The sequence below is a fragment of the Diadema antillarum genome, unplaced genomic scaffold, assembly GCF_040938485.1.
Source record: "Diadema antillarum isolate AM-2024a unplaced genomic scaffold, OU_Dant_1.0 seq00001486_RagTag, whole genome shotgun sequence".
Classification (NCBI taxonomy): Eukaryota; Metazoa; Echinodermata; class Echinoidea; order Diadematoida; family Diadematidae; genus Diadema; species Diadema antillarum.
Window position 1 is genome coordinate 283,461 of NW_027272225.1, and position 4,765 is coordinate 288,225.

Sequence of the window (4,765 nt, forward strand, 5' to 3'; positions counted from 1 at the left end):
TAACTTAATCACAACATGAAGACATGATCTTCATCCCAAGAGCATGGATGACCATTGGAAGATTCTACTATTTAGCTGCTATTTGTAGCATCCCCCCCCCAAAAAAAAAAAAATAATAATAATTAATAAGATCGAAAAAATTACATGCAAGTGTCTGTCAACAGTTAACTTCTGTCTTGAATATGAGACCATAAAAAGATTTTATTCAAGCAAGTCAGAATTGCCTGGAGAGAAGGGGGTGCTTAATCATGAGCGCAGCCAGGTTCGTATCATGTGGAATGCCAAGCCAAACATTCTTTGATATGCTTGGAACACCTCACAGATGAATGTATTGATTAACATGTGGCCATGAAGAGGAGATTTTTTCTTGACAATATAAGTCAAAACTATTTTCAGTTACTAGTACAACAATCAACAATTTAAAGCATTAAGAAACTCTTTTCATCGGCGAGTCCGGTTCTACTTTTTATGTTGAAGTGCTGCAGTACATCCTGGTAACAGCTTCATGCTAAACTACCGCTGAGCCTGATGAGGCTGACTCTTCAACAAGAATGTAAGTTCCAACGTCAGAGGAGCATATACTGTATCTCAAAAGAGGAAAAAGAGCAAGGGTATTTAGACCTATACACCGATGGTAGCTGTCTCTTCTCATTGGGCTTCTAATCTTACGTTGGAATGGTGCTCGGTCAGGGGCTTGGTGGGAGCTGCAACTACTCTCTCTCTCTCTCTCTCTCTCTGCCTGAGGTGATGAGTGGTGTCATAGCTCCTCAAGGTCTTCAAACGATACTCAATGAATCCATGATCCTTGCCATACAGGTATACTCCTGAAATATAAGAATGCATTGTAAGTCAAAGTTTTTTCTTGAGTCTCAACAAATTTGACTTTGGCACAGAGTTGACTATAACTGATGAAGATCTGGTAGCAGTAGAAATACATGTAGTGGCACTCTTATGGAAGAAAACGAGAACAGGTTTATCATAAATGAACGGCACAACTGGCATGTTGGAGCTTATCAAGTTACATTACGTTACGGTAAAGTTATCGTTCATTGAACCTAAGTCATGGAATCAGGCCAATCTGCACACAAACTTTTTAGACATCTATGAGAAGGTACATCAAAGATTATAAAAAGTCCCCACATTGCCTGTATATTTGCACGGTGATTTAATTAAGAAATAGATGCAATTTCCCTGTAAAGGCCATTTTTTTTTTTTTTTTTTTTTTGGGGGGGGGGGGGGGGGGGTCATGCCCATGACCTGAAAAACTTTGGGTCCTTGCCCCCTAACTAAACAAGGATGATCAACTCCTAGTTTGGCTGCTTAATTCTGTCCACTAGCTCTGGAGAAAAGTTGAAAATATTGAAGTTTTTGCAAGCTAGATGAATAAGATACCATGTATGTCACTTAAGCTTTCTGCCAAAAAGGGCTAAAAAAGTTGTAGATCACATAAACTTATGAGTATAAACTTACATGTCCTTTTGCACCTTGTGTGGCGTCTCACAAAGTGGGGTACTGCATTGCAACTGCCTTGGCTACAACGTCTTTTGCTCACTACTTGGGTATCTGAATTTAAAAAGAAAGCAAGAAGAATGTTAATCATATTATACGACGCAAATATATAACATCAAAAATTTGGCCCTCATCTTCATCTTTTAAGGGACTGAACTATTTTAATGTTTTTTTCTTGGCATTAATTTCTATTGCTATTCAGTACCACTGTTTCAAGTACATTTATTGCTACTTGAGCCAGATATCAGTTAATACATATGAAAATTTCATGCAGATAGGTTAAGTGTGAATGTGCACAGTTAGTAGAAAAATTTATACAAGATGTGATTATCCATTGAACTTCATGGCACATCAACTCCAACTTTTTTATTCATCATTGTGATGATCATATCATAAGTATTAGGACTATTACCAAATCAATATACATGTGGCCTGATGGGGCTACCAAGAAAATAAGTCAGTGTGGAGTCTTGTACGTTAACTCTGTTTACATGTTTCATACAAGTATATCAGTCTTTATTTTTAAATCTATAACCATCACTTCATTAACAATGTTATACTTACCGGTCCCTTCTACTTTCTTTCTTTTTTTTTTTGGGGGGGGGGGGGGCAAATTTTAGTCTGTTGTTCTCTATACTTGAGAAGACAATTTTAAAAAAAATGAACAGGCAAATTACATCGTTATATATTGGATGGAAATGTAGTACAAGACATGACAATGGGAAACTGGTATTCCAGACCAATTTTCAATAATTATAATAATAATATCTTAAATAATTGAACTTACGCTGTACAGTTTTCAGCTTCCATTTTCAACAATAAATATGCTACAATGATCTGGATGTGCAGATGTCTCCTCGGAACAGTCAGAACTCCTTCCCTCAGCTTTTGAAGTATCTCCTCCCCCTTGAAATGATGTGTGTGTGTTGAATTCCTGGGCAAATAAGTAAAATTTAATGGTTTTATGAATCATACAAATGGCATGAGGATAGTAGGTCCCTCTAGTTTACATTATAAACTTGAAGTGCAAAATCATTCAACATACATATTTGACATAAGCAACAGCTCTACTTACACAACTCAAGACTGACCATAACATGGTTTTCACTTCTGTCGATACGGCAAGTACCCAGTACACATTTTTTCTTAAATACAAGTACTAACCTGTCAAGAAATTCATTTTCAGAGGGAAGGACAGCTCCAAAACTGCTCCATGAAGTATCTTGAAAATCATTTCTTCAAACAAAATAAAACCAACCAAGCATTCAGTCTCTTAATGTAGCCTCTTATGTAATTACTGAGACTCTAGAATGTAAAATAAATGTCAATCAATTTCAAACTAGTCTCCCTTCATTAATCATCGTGAAAAACAACAGAATAGCTTACAGCAGGGTTAGTGCAATGGAAGTCCATATCTCAGAGGCTCCTTCGCTGATGTTGGCCCGGTGTTTCCATTATTCGTCAACCCTGAATTCAATGGCTAGTCGTTGACCACATCTGGTACTTTGCAATCTGGTGATCTGCACCCTCTTTGTGTGACAGAGACTGTACAGCTATCAATATCCGTCTTTGTGCTCCAAATGATGACCCCTACACCGAGTTCCTTTAAATCACCACCACTCCCAAAGAGCTGTCATGTATCTAAAGCTGGAGGAAAGTATGAAAACACAAGGTTCAGAAATGGATTTAGAACTCGATCATTTCCACAAGACAATATGCAGTTGTTTTGTCCACACAAATACTAAGTGAGCACCAATACAAAAGCTAGTAGGCCTAATTACTTTTTTAGCTACATCAGCATATTTAACGTTAGAAAGACCCAAAGATGATCTCTGCCAAATTTCAATACCTAATAAGGTCACCTGTAACTTTCATAAAAAACAATGTTGAAACATAGTACCCGTCATCGTCTGCTACAAGGGGATCGATCTCCATGACGTGTGATGAGCACGCTGATCTTCAGCTAGAAGTGTGATGTCACAGTGGACCAACACTTAACACGAACAGTACACGCATCGTATTTCTTACCTAGTAGTACAGTAGTAGATGATCACCACACATGACGTAGGAGTGTACGTGGTACTAGTATATTCTCCCAGCTGTTTGGATACTCGAATGTAGTGGCAAATAAAAGTCCTTTTTACTACATACAGTGTATATAATGAACAATAATCATAAATCACCAAATTTCACCATTTTTCATTACTGTACTGATCGAGATCACCATCTCATCTGGCAACACAGTGTCAGTGATTCGGCTGTCAACTCAACAATAGCAATGTAGAGTAGGCCTACGTGTCTAGTGCTAGGCGTTTGCTTTAGCACAGCTTAGTAACAGTTATAGTATTTATAAGTTCTATCTTTATTTACACTCGACTATTATTAATCTCTGTGTGATGAGTATGCTTGTACAATGTCAATTCAATGACTAACGTGATCAGTAACGACCAACGTTTCTCTCATCACTCATTTTTTTTTTTTTTTTTTTTGAAATCAGAACTCAAATTAACTGGTCTATTTTGTTTGAAAATTAGTTTCTAAAAAAGTTAAAGACTTTACATAGTCCGCGAATAGTTCAAGCCCTAGATCCCAACGTGTACAATTAAAGACTCAACGTATTATTACATCCCAACACCCACCAGTTGAGTTTCGGCCTCGGATTCTACAACTAGCTGTTCGTAAGGTGTTCTTCGACCAGCCCCATAGCTAACTGTGTATAAGGAAAGCCCCGGGCCCGGGGTTATTCGTAAGGTAACTTACATGTTCGTTTACGGAGAGGTATAACGTTAGACTAGCCCGTAATACTGGAAAAACTCAACAAGTTATAATTAGATCGATCTTTTATGGTTTGCTTACCTTCAAAAATGTGAATGATACCTCCGCCCCACTCAATTTGAAGACAGAAATTTTCTCACGTCCATCACAACATCCAGCTAGGCTCTGATTCTCACGAATACCACACGCACGTAAATCTGTGATCCTATGCATAATACACGCACAGCTAGCACACACACAGCATGCACGCAATTGCACACAGTCCACGCACAGGCGACGCGTCGCTCTTCAGGTAAACCATGCCCGCGCCCAAGCCAGGGGAAATTGCGGCTGGTGATTGGCTTAGAGTAAACACATGACAAGGGAATTCTCAATTCCTATTGGCCTAGCCAAATGCGTTTAATTATGTATTCACTCGGAATTCACTCGGCTTAATTTTCACTCGGAATTCACTCGGCGAATAGGTTTCACACAAATTTCA

At 38.3% G+C, this 4,765-nt stretch overlaps 1 long non-coding RNA gene across 1 annotated transcript; it reads right to left on the reverse strand.

The window, feature by feature from the left end:
• Positions 1-354: 354 nt before the first annotated feature.
• LOC139709989 (uncharacterized) lies at positions 355-2,503 on the reverse strand. Its single transcript, XR_011709423.1, has 3 exons — positions 2,297-2,503; positions 1,471-1,563; positions 355-824 (listed from the first exon to the last, which is right to left on the reverse strand). It is a non-coding gene; the product is annotated as an uncharacterized lncRNA (long non-coding RNA).
• Between the last annotated feature and the right edge of the window lie 2,262 nt (positions 2,504-4,765).